Genomic DNA, 17,224 nt, shown 5'->3' with positions numbered 1-17,224 from the left:
AATACTGGGCAAAACCCAAACCTTAAGAGGAAAGCTGCTATCTTCATGCTGCTGATGTTTTATAGAGCTAGATATCTCATACTGAGGTTATGTTTGTAAAAAGTCATCTAGAGGTACATGGTTCTAAAAAGCAGCATATATTAGACATGATCATGATATTTAAGATTAGATTTTTTTCAAGGAAGCCTTAGTTTCTCAGGTAATTCAAGATGAACTGAGTGGTATCCAAGAGTTAATTAGAGGAGCTGAGTTAATACAAAAGAACTGGTCATTGAAACTTGCTTGAGTGATAAATTATATTGATATTTCTCAAATCTTAAACATTAATGACTAAAAAATTAGAGGCTCAAGACTCACATAACTCCTTTTGGTTTAAGATGGGACATATTTTGGGATATAATATGGGAATCTGCTTTAACATAATTCAGGAAGCATTTACCTCCTTTTCTTATAGAAATGTGGCACTTAATATCTAGGTCTGCTTGGCTTTGACTAGGGCCAAAAGAATATTTCTAAGAAAAACATGATACAAAATATTATAGCAAGAGTTTTCCTCTCTACCTTCATCATAGATAACTTGTTTATATCTAAGATGAGCCTTGAACAGTTGTTAACCAGGCTACTTAATATAATAGTATTTATTAACAGTTAATAAAAGATGAGACGGCTACTGTTTTTTAAGTGCCATCTATTTTATATGTATTTGAAGTGCTTGTTCAGCAGTAAAGATAGAAATTTAAAATGTGTGCAAGATGGTTTTCTAGGAGAGTCACATCCAACTGAAAAATTCATTACTTTTAAGAGTTGTTGGTTTATCATAGTACAAGAAGACTAATGTGAGCATTCTTCTTACACAAATATTAACCTTTTAATGCTTTGTTACATTTGTGGAATTGTGATATTTAAGATGAATTTACATTCCATGGTAATAACATGGTACTGATATTAAATAAAATGAATACAAAATAACTATCTTTATATAAAATCACAGTCTACAAGTCTAATGTGTTTTCTAAATAACAGATCAATTACAAGCAGAAAAACCTGGACAAACTTGTATGAACTGATGCAAAATGAAGTGAAATAGGACCATAAGAACATTATATACAGGAACAATAATATTGTACAATAAAGAACTATGACTTCAGTATTCTCAGCAATAAAACGATTCAAAACAAACCCAAAAAACACACTGAAACATGCTATTTTTCACTATCATTCATTCTTTTTCAAGTCTTCTTATACAAAATAACTAATATGGAAATGTCTGACACATGTATAACCTGTATCTGACTGCTCACAGTTGAAGGGGGAGAATGAAAGAAGAAGAAAAGGAGTTGGATTCCAAAAATTTTTTTAAATATTAAATATGGAAAAAATAAAATACATATATAAAAAAGAACAGGTCAATCATGTCAATCTCCTTCTTAATGAATTGTAAAGATTCCTTCTTGACTCTAGGATCCTGTACAAACTCTATTGCTTATCATTTAAAGTCCTTCACAATCTGGCTGATTTCCAAACTTTCCCTTAACTCTGCTTCTTAGAATCTTTCATTTTTTTCAAAGTTCAATATAAATGTTATTGTTCAATCATTTCAATCATGTTTGTTTGACTACTTGAGAGGGTAGATTAACATTTCCATCTTAGCAAAAATGTCACTTTCTATATGAAGACCTTTTTTTCTCCCCCCTTTTATTTTGTGAGGCAATTGGGGTTAAGTGACTAGCCCAGGGACACACAAATAAAAGAGTCAAATGCCTGAGGTTGGTTTTGAATTCAAGTGCTCCTGACTCCAGGCTCTATCCACTGTACCACCTAACTGCCCCTACTTGCAGCCTTTCTTGATTTCCCCCAAGTGCTTGGTTACCTTCAATACACTCATAGGAATTCATGCCAATGGAATGTGAATTCTATGAGCAAAAATGTTTCATTATTTATCACCACACCTAACCTAACATTGTACCTAACAAATGATATGTGATTAATAACTAAAATAAATACTGCTAATCAATGGAAATCAATGAGAACAGTGACAGTGAAATGAACTATTCTTGAATTGTGAAGCATATTCAATCAAAGCATATTTTAATTCTAACTGCCATGTTATTGATGATAACACCTAGATTTATGTCAGCAATTTCATGAGTGGGAACATACTCTCCCAAGGTCAGGTGATTATATCCTACTCACCTACAAACTGATGAATACAGATTAAAAATTATTTTTGCTAAAAATCTCAAGTGAGCCCCACCAAAGGGTCAAGCAAGTCATATTTCTCCTGCTTTTTGAATGTCAAATACCCAAAGCATCTAGTAGCTAAGACAGCTTAAGCTGTCACTTAATTATCAGATACAATTCTATTGTGGGCCTAGGTTGATTCAGGCTAGTCAGGAGAGATGGTCAAGCTTGGGGTTGGAATGAAATAGGACATGTATAGATCATCTAACGTTTCATAAAAAAGGAGCTTTACAGTAGGACAGAAAGAATTTTTAGCAAGGAAATGCCATTGATTCAGGTAAACATAAATAACCCTGTTTCTATATGGGAATGCATCTTATCAGAAGCTAGAATTTACATAATAGCTAACATTTATATAGTTGTTCAAGTTTTGCAAAGCACTTTATAAATGGTATTTCATTTTATATTAAAAAAAAAACACTAGAAGGTAGGTATACTTTTAATCCCATTTAAAGATAAGGAAACTGAGGCAAACAGGCTAAGTTACTTGCCCAGGGTTACACAACTAGTTAAGTGTCTAGGGTAGGATTTGAACTCAGGTCATCCCAACTTCAATATCCAGTGTTCTAGTCACTGTGCCACCTAGCTATTTAAGATTCTCAGCAGAAGAACATCTAGTTGGGATTTTTCATAGACCTGGAATCAAGAAGCTTTATCAATGCCTAAAGTTTGAGTCTCCTGAATCAATTAGATGTTCTCTGCAATTCTGAAAAACACCAATCCAGCCTGCAACCTCCCCTGCAATTCCCCTGTTTTATTCTTTCACCAAATGGTGAAGCAAGGGAGACAGGAAAGTTGAGGAGGCTTGAATCAGTTGTAAAAAAACTAGCTCTATGGTGATGTTTAAGCAGAAACTGATGATATGGGGAAAAAGAAGCTATGCTGGGGATATATCATGTCTGGCATTGTCACACAATTTCAACTTAGTAGAACCTTATCCATAAGACCCTAAGGCCTCCTAGTCCAAGTAAAAATGCTACCTTTAAGGCACTCATTTTACATAAGTACTTAAAACTAGTTTCATTTGGTATAAATGTAGTTTAACATTCTGATTCAGTATCATTAATAAATATTATCAGTAGTTATCTAGTGGAGCAGTGATATTACTGTTATAAGCATACCCTCAAGTTGAGATTACAACTTTCTGGAGCCTCATCTTATATTACTCATGACCCTGTTCATCCAGTCATTTATTTCCTGACTAATATCTCTTAAAAGGTTGCCTATTCAAGTATATCTCCATTGCCCTTATTCTCTATAATTCTCTATAATTCATACTAAGACCAGCAAGGCAGGATACTACTATTAATTAAATAACAATTTAAGGGGTATGGTGCCCCACATATACACACACACACACAGAGAGATATATGAATAGACATGCATATATCAGAAAAAGTTTCTTCCTTTAATTGTGAGGTGGAGGGGGGAGGGGTTGAAGAGAGGAGAGTGTGACTGACTCCTGACTAGGAATGAAACAGCCACTTTTGTTTTGCCAATGCAATGAATCCAATAAAACATGTTCTGGGTCCTTCAAGATATTACTGAAAATGAAAATCTTAGATAGGAACTATTTATTAGGTTGACATTAAAGCAAAATATTAAAAATCTGATTTCAGAATCAATGGAAAAGTATTTATTAAGCACCTATCACTCACTGTGCTAGGTCCTGAGGCTTCAGGCCCTAACATAAAAGAGTTTCCATCTTATCATTAGAAAAAATATCAATACAACTTAAATACAAATATAATATACACAATATAAACAAAATATAATGGAGAGCTAAGGAAGACAAACTGGAAAGCATTAGCAACTGGGAGGGATCAGCAAAGTCATCATGTAGACCAGGGCTGTCCAAAAGGCAGTTGCAAGCTATGATATAGTGATTTTATACAGTCCCTTGTGGGTTTACTAAATGCTTTAGGTAAAGGAAGCCAAACTAAGCTACCACAGAGCTCTCACTAAAATGGTAAATAAAAATATTATAACCATTGTTTCAATAAAAAACTATTTTTTTATTTCAAAGTACTTTTTTTTTCGTTTTCACAAGGCAGTGGGGATAAATGACTTGCCCAATGTCACACAGCTAAGTAAATAATAAGTATCTGATATCTGATTTGAACTCAGGTCCTCCTGACTGCAGGGCCGATGCTCTATCCACTGTGCAACCTAACTGTCCTCTTCAGTAAAAACTTTTAAAAGTTAAGGTTGGACAGCCCTGATGTAGAATGTGAACTAAACTTTGAAGGAAGCTTAGGATTCTAAGATGCAAAGCTGAGAAGGGAAGAGCATTCCAGAGGACAGTTCATCTTGTGTAAAACAGTAAAGATGCAGGAAACTGAACAATGAGTGTGAGGAATGGAAAGTAGATCAGGGGGCAGCTAGGTGGGGTAGTGGATAAAGCACCAGCCCTGGAGTCAGGAGGACCTGGGTTCAAATCCGGTCTCAGACACTTAATAATTACCTAGCTGTGTGGCCTGGGCAAGCCACTTCATCCCGTTTGCCTTACAAAAAAAAAAAAACAAAAAAAACAACGAAATTAGATCAGTTTAAGTCCAATACATACATACAAAATACAAACACACCTAGAAGAATAACATGTAGCATATCTAAAAAGATGTCCTGGAAGTCCTATTGTGAAGAGTTTCCAATGTCAAACAGAAGAAATTATATCATAGCTTTAAGGGAACAAGGAGTCACTGAGGATTTTAGATTAGGGAAGTATCAAAGACAGACTTGTACTTTAAGAATATCATAAAAATATAATAGAGAAAAACTGATGGATGAAAGAGACATTGTGGAGGGAGAATCAACAAGATTTGGCAATTATTTAAATAGTTGTGGTAGGGAATAGTGAGAAGTCTATCTCCAACGTTGCAAACCAAAGTGATTAGAAAGCTGGCAATGTCCTGAAAAAAACAGGGGGGGGGGGGGTTTAGGTGCAAAGATAATTAATTCCTCCCATAAAAGCAAAGCAAAATGACAAAAGAGAAATACATAATGACAAAAATCACAATGTTACTAACAATGACTACTGCCTTTAAATGTCATGCACAAATGATTCATTCTTCCAGATGGATTCTTATTTTTTATTTCACTATTCCTACTTCATCTTCTTAAAGTAAACTAATTTCTCATACAAATATGGTACTTAGAAGTGTGACATGCTACAAATAAGCAGTTGATTATTTGAAAATGAGAAAATTAAGTACCAATACAATTAACCACACACATTAGAGCTAATGGACACAAAAATTAGTAATTAGTTAGAAAGGTGTACTATTTTAAACGACATAGTTTATTTAATCCCCCCCAAAAAAATCAGTTCTATTGTCTATCCATGTGAAAAATCTGTTAACTAGCCAAAGGCCCTTACTTGTGCCTTTTGATGATCAGGTGGAGCACTGCCAAAATCTTCTCCAATTGGCAGATGATCTGGCAAGAAGGGGTTGAAAGTTTTCTAGCTTCATTTCTCCATCTCTGACTTTTCCAGGGTTTCCCATAATGTACAAGATTTAGTCAGCTGGGAAATCCCTGTTAGGTGGCACAATGGATAAAGCACTGGCCCTGAGTCATAAGGATGGGAGCTCAAATCTGACCTCAGGTACTTCTTACCTGTGACCTTGGGCAAGTCACTTAACCCTGATTGTCTCACATCCAGAGCCATCCAGTCATCCTGATTTATATCTTGTCACTGGACCTAGAGGCCTCTGGAGGAGAAAGTGAGGTTGGTGACCTAGCACAGTGTCCCCTCACTCAAATTCAATTCATGTGTTCTCATGGTATCACCTCCCTGATATAATGGTCTTCTTCGAGAATAAAGAACAAACATCAATCAAGCATGAAGTAGGCAACGATAATTCTTCCCTACAATGATAATCTAGTTCTCTCCCCTTTCCTTAGGGTTCTGGTGATTTCAACATGAGTTGATGGAGAGGGGAGTGGGGGAAGATGGGAATGAGGGGAAAAAAAGGAGAATAGGACTTAAAAGACAGCATAAAGTAACAGTATAATTCTTAGATGACCTCCTCTTTGCCCTTTAGGCAGACAGTAAACATGGTAACAATGTAGAAGGCCTTTGAAAAAGTTCTAAATAGAACCTCTCAAAAAAAAAAAAGAAAAATAGTATATGATCCTTTCTGTTAAATAAATTAAATTATCCCAGGTTTGAGGTTAGATCTAAGGACATGAAATTAAAAACATTTCTTCTTAAACTGCAATCAAAAAAATTCTAAATTTTCCCCAAACCACATCATAATGAGCATTTTCAGCAAGATGAGCACACACTTGATCTTACTTCTAAGTTTTTATGTGGTCCAACTTTTTTTCTCAGTAAAAATTTAAAAACTTATGTGTGGCTTATGGCACCAGAAAAGAATTTTATGTGGCTCATTTTTGGCAGTTACGAACTTATAAAGCATTTTTCATATTCTTTACCACTAGGATAAAATGTAAATGCTCAAGCACTACAAAATTAGAAGGCTAAAACCAATACTCCTCCAACCAGTAGCCACAGATCAATATTTGAATTGTTTTCCTTTCAATATTATAATTACAACCTTAGAAATATTTTAAAAGGGATGAAATTTTCTAAAATATTTTAATTAGAAAAGAATATAATGTCCAGAATCTTAAATGAAGTTTTTATTTCCTGACTTTACACAGACTGAAGAACCTGGACTGCTCTTTCTCCCAAATTATTACTCACCAATCCTTAAAATTATGTCATCCATTATTTTCTAGTTCAAGTACTCTGCACTGGTCGTATGTAAAATATAAGTGGATGGATTAGCTCAAATATATCATCACCATCATAGAGCAAAAAGTTCTATTTAATATGGGATTGGATGCATAATCTTTAACAATAAATTGTTTGGGCTAGTGAGCAGTGTGGGCAATAAGATGCAGAGCAAAATCATTCAGAATGAGTTTTCCCAGGAATTTGAATCTTGAACATACAACATCAATAATTCCAAGGCTCTTCAGGGTCAATTTCCCCACTAGCTTGAACAAAATACTATATGTCTATTATCTGTTCTAAGATTAATATTGTCTATTTGCAAAGTGGTTTATTAATATTTTAAATGAGGTCTATTAGAATATTAATGGCAAAAAATGAATAAGAATGTTATTATTCTTATTTCCTCAGGAAAAAAACTTTCTTATGGATATAGATTTCATTCATTGATTACTATCTGAAATACTCTAGTAGCAAAAAAAAAAAAAGCCAGGGAATTAGTGTGACCCAGAAACAGAAGGTCTTTTCAATATACAGAACTTAAATATAGCTTTGGCAAAGAACACAGCAAAAATTGCAGGGGAAGGAGCCACAAGCATATCTACTAGTCTTGTAAATTCACAAAAGGATAGTAATTTTTGTTGCAATTCTAACTACAAAAGCAATATTTGTAACGAGTAGCAGTTTTGGATATGACTATCTAATTAGACTTTAGTGTAAAGACAATAATTTCTTCTGAAGCCAGAAAGAATTTCTTCCAATTAGAGGCTGGGCTGTTTTTTGTTTTCTTAGGGGAGGAGGATTCTTTTTTTTTTTTCCAGTGGGGTCATTCAACAGTTCTGGAGAAAGCAGGCAGAAAGCAGATCTTTAGTCTACTGGCAGCTTTTCCCAATCTTAAACAATTACTCAGTTCAGATTCACAGCCACAAAGTTCAAAGGTCACTGGAGTCTTTGTACTCAATTCCATGGAAGTTACAAACAAACTTTTGTTCTTATTTCTTCAATGAAATGGGCTGCAACAACTACACTGATTGAACTTTACATCTGAGGCTTGCTTGAGCATTACTCAGCTAAAGGACCATAGTTTTTCATTCAAGTATAGATGATTAAATTTCTTTCCTTCAAATAAAATAATGTGTTTACTGAATCACCTGTGCTTTTAAACATATAAAAGTGCTCCCAAAAAAACCATTCATAGTATCACATATTTCTTATATGATCCCTAAATAAAACATCTTTTTTATGTTACTATGGCAATGATTTGGGTGTTGTTGTTTTTTTATTGACTCAGTCAATAAGCATTTATTACTACTATGTGAGAGTGACTGTGCTGGGAATACAAGTCCCTGCCCTTGAGGAGCCTACAACCTAATGAGGGAGACAACGTGAAAACTATGTAAAAACCCAAGCCATAAACAGAATAAACAGGAAATAATCAACAGAAGGAAGACATTAAAACTAGACAAAGTGAGAAAAGAGAAATTCTATTCCTACCAAAGGTAGGATTTTTGGCTGGGATTTGAAAGAAAGCAGGGATGAAGAAAATGAACGTTCCAGGCATGGGGGCCAGAACTGAGAGATGACTTCTTCAAGGAACAACAAAGAGGTCAGTGTCACCATATCAAAGAATACATGATGGTCTATGGTATTAGAGGTCTAGAAAGTGAGGTAGGAGGAAGGATAAAGGGTTTTCAACATACCTAAAAGGATTTTATATTTCTTTCCTGAAGATGAAATAGAATAAAAAAAAAACAAAAACCTTTTTTATAAATTTTTCATCATATGAAGACACAGACTTAAAAGTATTTTTCTTAAAGTGATACTGAATGCATCTAAATCTATTACTAAAATGTTATTTTATGCATTTATATAAATGAAACAAGAATATTTTTAAAATAATATTTTAAAATTTTAATTGTTCTATGAAAGAAAATGTAAATATACTGGCCTAAAGCAGGGCTGTCCACCCTTAATTTTAAAAGTTTTTATTGAAACAACAGACAATATATTTTAATTTGTCATTTTAGTGATTTCTCTGCTGTAATTCGGCTTCATTTACTAAAACATTTTTGGACAGCCCTGGCCTAAAGTAAATAGATCTACTTCATTTCATAAACTATGTAACAGATATTTAACGGAGTATAATCATAGAAAATAGAAATATTCTTTATTCTGTATTCTACAGACTCACTAAAAATAAATAAATCTGTTTGAACACTTTAGCTATCAAGTAGTCTTTTTTTTTAAGGTTTTTGCAAGGCAAATGGGGTTAAGTGGCTTGCCCAAGGCCACACAGCTAGGTAATTATTAAGTGCCTGAGACCGGATTTGAACCCAGGTACTCCTGACTCCAGGGCTGGTGCTTTATCCACTGTACCACCTAGCTGCCCCAAGTGTCTTCTAAAAAGACTTTTTCCCCTTACAAATCTTTTATTTATGTGGAGGTGCTACACAGCATCAATCTTCAAATGTTGTATTAGGAAAGTCTTTTGCACCATGAAGTCACTACGTTACAATGTATTCTAAGAACTAACATGAAAAATATATCTAAAAATCTCTAAAAAGTGGATTTTAAAAAAATTAAAATTCAATTAAATTCCAGAAAAACTCTCAAATTTGTGAGAAAATTTAACCAAGATGATGATATAAAAATTATGTGCTAAAAGTTTCAAGGTCCTGTGCATAAATAACATTTGACAAAGTATGATTTTAATAGAACCAAAAGAAAAAAAAACCTGGATTAGAGTTTCAACTTAGACACTTTGAGTGTACAAAAACCAAAAAAATGGACTCAATTATAAAAGCTAACAGAAAGAAAAGTTAAAATTTCCTCCATATCCCAAAACTTTAAGAATGATTCTCGACATGAGATTCTTCTCAAATAAAAATATTATTTAACATTTTCTGAACACCAACAATAAAGCTCAACAAAATTCCAAATGTAACATGATAATTAGGTTTAAAAATAAGGAGATTCCAGGTTTAGGGGAGAGAAGAAATAGAATCAGAAACATCAGGACAGCTGAACTGATAATGGAACTGACATGGTTCTGGACTAATTTAACAAGAAATTTGAAGGTAAAGGAAAAAGAGTTTAATTTTAATGGATAGAGGTAAGTGAGTCTAAACTTTTCTTATATACATTTCCATAAATTATGTTAAGTTTCCTAAGTCATCACTGTTTTCATTTGTAGAACTATCACAAACTCTGTAGGGAAATAAATGGGGATGAGGGAATTAAGAGAGAATAGTAAAAACATAATTACAGCTATAACTAAAATTAACTTTCTGATCCTGAATCTGGAATTAAAAGTGGGAAAAAAAGAAAAGTAAATGGGGGGGGGGGGTAACTTTACATTGCCTCTTATATAACTGTGGAATGAATTTACAAACTATAAAAGATAAATATAAAATAATATTATTATGCTACAAGAAATGATGAAGAGTGGCGGCTAGGTGGCACAGTGAATAGAGAGCACCAGCCTTGGAGTCAGGAGTACCTGGATTCAAATCCCACCTAAGACACTTAATTACCTAGCCATGTGGCCTTGGGCAAGCCACTTAACCCCACTGCCTTGAAAAAAAAAATCTAAAAAAAATGATGAAGAAATAATTTCAGAAATTCTGGACAATAAAAAGAATATCAATTTATATGAGGACACCAGAATTCTGATATAAACATGATACCCACTTCCTAACAGAGAGGTGATAGACACAAGATGTAGAAAGGGAAAGACATTTTTTAAACATACTACCACACATATTTATTTTGTTCAACTATGCCTGCCACAAGATTTTGTTTCCCTTTTTTTTTAATTGGTAGACCAGCAACAGTGATTAAAAAAAAAAAGAGGGTCACTTTTTTGTGATATATTTTAATATTGCCCAGGAGAAAAGAAGTTCAGAAGGAAACAGAATCAAGCAGGACAATTTTAAAAGCAACATGTGAAATTTATTATATACTTTACAAAAGCACATAGTATGAAATGGAGATTCACACTGTCATACAAAATCCTCTTTTTCTATTCTATGTGCACTGGAAAAACTTTTTTCAGTGGCAAAGTTCAGAATTTTAATCAGTGAATAAATGGGAAGAGACAGAACAAAGTTTAAAATAGTCCCAGTAGGAACTACCAATGCCACTCAAGGTGGGGGGGGGGGGGGGAGGGATTGCCATGCGGGAGTGCCCAAGTGAGATTCCATAATAAATTTTTGGTGGAATCATTTAACAGGTTATGGCTTTCTCCAGCAACATTTATCATCCCAAGGCAGCTAGGTGGCACAGTGGATAGAGCACCAGCCCTGAAGTCAGGAGTACCTGAGTTCAAATCCAGTCTCGGACACTTAATAATTACCTAGCTGTGTGGCCTTGGGCAAGCTACTTAACCCCACTGCCTTGCCAAAAAAAAAAAATTATCATCCCACTATGAAGTGTTTCTTTGGGAAGGCATAAGCAGCAAGAGGAAAAGAATGGAAAGAAATAAGCATTTATGGCAGAGTCCAATCGATTTCAGAAACTTGCTAACTGTGTGACACTAAGTAAATGACTTAATCCCTATTTGCCTCTAAATTCTAAGACTGAATATCAACAACAACCTTCAAATTTCTTATTAAGCTAGTCCAGAACCATGTCAGTCCCAGTATCAATTCAGCTGTACTGATGTTTCTGATTCTACTTCTTCGTTCCCCTAAACCTGAGATCTCCTTATTTTAAACTTAATTATCATGTTACATTTGGAATTTTATTGAGTTTTGAGAAGTGTGGAATTTAACATATTGTTGGTGCTCAGAAAATGTTAAGTAATATTTTTATTTGAGAAGAATCTCATAAGGGCAACTAGGTGGCTCAGCCAGGCCTAGATTCAGGAAGATTCATCTTCCTGAATTCAAATCCAGCTTCAGATACTTACTAGCCAGGTGACCCAGGACAAATCATTTAACCCTGTTTGCCTCAATTTCCACAACTGTAAAATGAGCTGGAGAAGGCAATGGCAAACCATTCCAAATCTTTGCCTCCAAGAAAAACCTAAATTGGGTCAGAAGGTTCAGAAACAGCTAAGCTGACTGAACAACAACCACAAAAGCATGATATACCTAAAATTTGCCAGGCACTGTGGTAAGCATTTTATAAATATTATCTTATTTGATACAACAACCCTGGAAATGAAATGCTCTAATTATCCCCATTTCACAGCTGAAGAAACTGAGGCAGATAGCAATAAAATGCAGGGTCACACAGACAGTGCCTGAGATCTAATTTGAAATCAAGTTTTCCTGCCACCAGCCCCACTAAGCACCAGTGTCCACTAAGCCACTTGGTAGAGGTACTAATGGACCTAAGTGCTTTTGAACTCTGAAGTTTAAGTCTTTCCCTAGTATAGCTACAAATAAAGTAGCTACAATATGTGTCAAATGCTCTGGTCTCAGCAGATACCTGACAACTTATTTTACTGGCAAAAGTTCTTGTCCATTTCCATTTTCATTATTTCCCTCTTTCTCATAAATGCCCCCCCTCCTCATCCAAGGTGCTGATTTGCACTGAGAGGGAAAGTTTCTGGCCAGAAAAGTCATAAGTAGAGTCAAAAGAAGCTGGCATTAAGCTTTTTAACTGCTTTACCACACTCCTGATTCACACTGACCTTAGAGTCAACTAAAAACCTCCAAATTTTTTTCAGTTGAGTTGCATACTACTAAGCCACTGCTACGTAGTCTTTCAAGAAGTTGCTGAATTTAATTAGAATAAACCCAGATATAAGACTTTATATCAATCTCTATTAAATTCAATTATATTAGACCAATAATCTAACCCATTAAGAATTTTATGAATGCTGATCCTTTCATCCAATATTTTAACTATTCTTCCTATGTCTGCTAGCTGAATAGTTGATAAATATATCTAAGTCTCTGTATAAATCACTGATAAAAATGTCTAAAATGAAGTGGCTCTGGGAAACTCCCTTAAAGACCTCCTTCCAAGAACTTTGTCCACTTTAATCCATTTACAATCTCTTAACAAGGGGAGACACAAGGATGAACCAAAAATGTTAACAAATAAATTCCATCTGTGGGGTTTCTGCACCTCCTCACTATCCCTGAGCCACTTCATTACCATTTCCATTAGATCACTACATAAAAATACATAAGGGGAAAAAAGTCCTTTTGGACACTCACATTCTCCAGAAATCCAGAGTTCTAGAATCATCATTGGAAGACACATCAACAATGATCTAATCTAACCAGTGTAGCTAGAGATAAAGTAGCTACAAATATATGTCAAATGCCTAAATGAACTCTGGTCTTAGCAGATACCTGACAACATATTTTATTGGCAAAAGTTCTTGTCCACTTCCATTTTCATTATTTCCCTCTTTCTCATAAATGCCCTTCCTCATCCAAATACAAAGCTTCTCTTCAATGATGTGCCTTTAATGTGGTACAAGGCTACCCTTCAGAGAAGCTGAGGTTTAAGTGTCTATTTGTCACTCATCTCTAGATCAAAGATCCACTTCATCATCTGTCTCTTTATACTAGCTCTTTTCTCTGCCATCAATACCTATTTGTATCCTATCAACATCTGTGACTCTTTTTGTTGTTTTACCTCTGAGTTGTTTTTTTTCCCCATCTTCTCTTACTTGTTCCATAATTTTCAGTTTGTGAGTAAAAAGGTTGCCTTTTGATACGCACTGCGAAAAGCAACAGCCTTCCTTCCAATAAATTACCACAACTCAGAATGCTTAATTTCAAATAAGCTTTCAAAAGTAAGCTCTTCTTAGTTATGATAATTTGTCATTTCAGTGGTCCTTTTCTGAACTCTCTTTCCTGAGATATAACAACATGCACCAATTGCTAAAAGTTATATATCCTCCCACTTCATCCTTTGATCCACACGGAGCTCCAGCATCAGTCAAAAGTAGTCAAACTCCACTCATTCTCATTCCCTAAGCCTTCAAATCCCATAGTGATTAGACCTTTATCCCAGTTCTAGGAAAGCAAGTTTGCCCTTAATAGATAATTTATAGAAAAGGGTGATTTTTTTTTTGTTTGCTCATTCTTTGGGCAATGTTATTAAATGAAAGAAAACTTAAACATCAAGTGCTAACATTAAAAAAGTCTTAGGGGGCAGCTAGGTGGCGTAGTGGATAAAGCACCGGCCTTGGAGTCAGGAGTACCTGGGTTCAAATCTGGTCTCAGACACTTAATATTTACCTAGCTGTGTGGCCTTGGGCAAGCCACTTAACCCCATTTGCCTTGCAAAAACCTAAAAAAAAAAAAAATCTTAGCCAAGGCCTCTGGATAATAGCCATGTCTAATTTTTGGAGAAAAATGGTTAGAAGTTCTTAATTCTTGGGGCAGCTAAGTTAAAAAAAAAATGCCATTCTTGACCAGCTGTGATTAGCAGCAATTAGCAAAACTAAAATAAAACAAATGTGAAATTTATTCAAAAGCACTACAGTAATCTTTCAGTGGCTAGCACCAATGATAAAAAACAGACATAGGAATGAGACTAGTGATTTCAGGGAATTCCTAGGTGCGAAGACTCCCTCTACCAATTCAAGTAGCCAGCCTTCTCTGTAGCTTGTCTTAAAGAGCTGCTTAGAGCCAGAGAAGGTAAATGATTTGCCAAAGTCACACACAACCAGTACGTCAGAAGCAGACATTAAACCTGAGTCTTACAGTTCCATAACAAACACTATTTTAGGCTCTTGTCTATATTAAGGAAAAAAGATATTTAGGTCAGGGTCGTCTATAATAGGAAAAATACACTGGTGCTGAGTAGAACTGTTAAGGCTTCAAACAATCTGTACTGATTTAAAATGGCTTGCAGTATTCGTCTACTCTTATATATGTAAATAAAAATTTCAACTTTTATAGAAAAAAAGCAGAAATGAACAACAAATGTAATATGAACCCAAACACAGAGATACTTCCAATTCTTTGTATGGTCACAAAAATTCTATTCAAAACTTTATATAAAGATGATTGGAATTTCATCTTCTTTGGGTTCACCTCTCCTGAAAGTGGGGTCAAGCAGGGAAATGCACCAAAGACCAGAAAAATAAAGGAAAACGACAAAAAGTCTGGATAAACATATTCTTGATATCAGTCCCAGAATAACTGAAAACTGAGTCAAACAACAGAAACTATGTAATTTTCAAAACAAAACTTTACTTAGAAACATGAACCTATCATGGATTTAAAGCTGGAAAAACTATAGATATAATATACATATAGTGTTCTTGCCTTCTTTAAATTTTCCACATCTTGTTTAAAACTTGCTTAGCTGGAAAACATTATACTATTCTTAACTGTTTAATTCAATACCATACTGATAGAGATCAGTTACACAAAATTCAAAATTGATCTGTTATACCCTTGAATATTTCTGTCATACTTGTCTTGGCATCATGACCTCTCCAATTGTCAGGGTCTTCTTCAAGAATGCATACCATGGAAACAGTGTAAAGACTAACAAACTGCCTGGGGGGGGGGGGCGCAAGATTAGGGAAAAATTGTAAAATTCAAAATAAAATCTTTCTATAAAAAGAATGAAGGGCAAACATCATCATATACATATGCATATATCATATATATAAAGTATATCTACTTTAGTATTGAATGGTTAAATTCTGTAACTGATCACTCAAATAGCAGTTTTACTTGAATCTTTTACTATTGAATTCTATTTCCTTTTTCTTCTGATATCACATTTCTATAAAAACAACGTCCACTAATCCATGCATGTGAAATGCATCTAAACATGTAATTCCCTCACCCAAATTATAATACCTGGTACAGGAGAGGAAAAAACTACATATTTGTGCATATGTGTAAACATGTAAATATACTAGTGTATACATATATATAGACTATATGGGTACATATATATATAATATATATACACTATATGTGTTTGTGTATAAATATGTATATGAGTAACAAGAAATAAGAGTATTTTTCCTGAAAAAAATTATACCTACAAGGTACCAGCAAAGAGAAGTGAGAGAAAGGGAGTAAAATTTCAAGACTTCCAATGGATATTGACAACTGAGCTGCTTTACAAGGAGTGTTAAGACCTATCTCCTCCTCCCCCTCACAACAACAAAAAAATTATATAAGTGAAGATTCTTCCAATTAACTATTTCCTCTCTGACCTCATTAACAGTTCTACCTTCATTTACCCTCTAACTAATCCCAATTTATACTCTCATTTATTGCTATAAACCTGGTCTTCCACCCCAGCCAGTATACTGGCAAGTCTCTGTCCAAAGTGCTGCTCTTTTTCATGGACTCCAGTAGGGAGGAGGGTAAGAAGATAAATGACTTGGCTACAGCTCCTATTATTTACTTGTTCTACAAAGTATGTTAATATATCCTCTTTCATGCAAAAATAAGGCTCCAGAAAAATCAACGAAATATAAGTCCACAGCACTATAATGTCAGATAATTTACAAGCACTGGAAGAATTCAACATAATGAACCTTCAAAAAGCTTTAGCATCAGGCTCTGACAACAATTAAATTCTGTATTTGGTTTATCCTTAAGAATAAGGACTAAATGTCAAGACTAGTTTATCCAACAAATATCTCGCAAAAACAAAATGTAAACGTCACAGCTCTTGCTCCTTAAAAGTTGAAACTTTTTCTATCATGACAATAAATTAAATATTCAATCAGAACTAGGGAATTCCAAGGAATCTAACTTCATTGCTGTAAACATGCTTTAAAAAAATACTTCCCTTGAACGTATGACCCCCATGTTGCTCCCAAAGGCATGGATACAGAAGGAAAACTTCCTGACTTAAAAGGTCTGAAATCAGTCCAAAATAGACTTATGGAAAAAAGGAAAACCATAAATGCTCCGGAGTCACAACTCCGGCTATCAGCTCTCTTCCTATGAAGCCTCACAGAGGGCCTCGGGCAATTGAAAGGGACACTAATCCAGCGTGCGGAGCAAAAAACGCAAGTATATTAATACCTTAAAAGGTAATCGTTAAATCGCACTGACTCTTCCACCTCCACACCTCCACCTTCACCTTCATTAGGCTTCAGCAGCCCAACCGAGGCTGTCAAAGTTAGAAAAGATCCGAACTCTGACTTTGGGGCATGAAACCGTATTTTTTTTTAATCGTCTAATTGGAAATTCTAATTTTTAATTCATTCTTTTCCATCCGATTGCTTTTGCGTTTACCAAGTGGTTTAAGCCGATCTTCCCGTCCGGGCCGGAGGCGGCATGCCCAGCGCCAGGG

General features: G+C 34.8%; 1 protein-coding gene and 1 pseudogene across 10 annotated transcripts in view; one reads left to right on the top strand and one right to left on the bottom strand.

Annotated features, from left to right (window-relative positions):
* Positions 1-26, top strand: part of LOC141508062 (HIG1 domain family member 1A, mitochondrial pseudogene) — a 283-nt pseudogene extending 257 nt beyond the window's left edge.
* Positions 1-17,224, bottom strand: part of ARHGAP32 (Rho GTPase activating protein 32) — a 380,058-nt gene that overhangs the window by 361,589 nt on the left and 1,245 nt on the right. For 5 of the 10 annotated variants that reach the window (XM_074216327.1, XM_074216329.1, XM_074216326.1 and 2 more), the window contains exon 1: positions 1-17,224. This exon is cut by the window's left edge and continues 11,267 nt beyond it. The exons of the other annotated variants lie outside the window; for them this stretch is intronic. The gene's annotated coding sequence lies outside the window, so the exon portion shown is untranslated. 10 annotated transcript variants of the gene reach the window in all.

The sequence above is a fragment of the Macrotis lagotis genome, chromosome 1, assembly GCF_037893015.1.
Source record: "Macrotis lagotis isolate mMagLag1 chromosome 1, bilby.v1.9.chrom.fasta, whole genome shotgun sequence".
In the NCBI taxonomy this organism is placed as follows: domain Eukaryota; kingdom Metazoa; phylum Chordata; class Mammalia; order Peramelemorphia; family Peramelidae; genus Macrotis; species Macrotis lagotis.
Note: the sequence above shows the minus strand (reverse complement) of the source record. Positions and strands in the feature narration are given on the sequence as shown.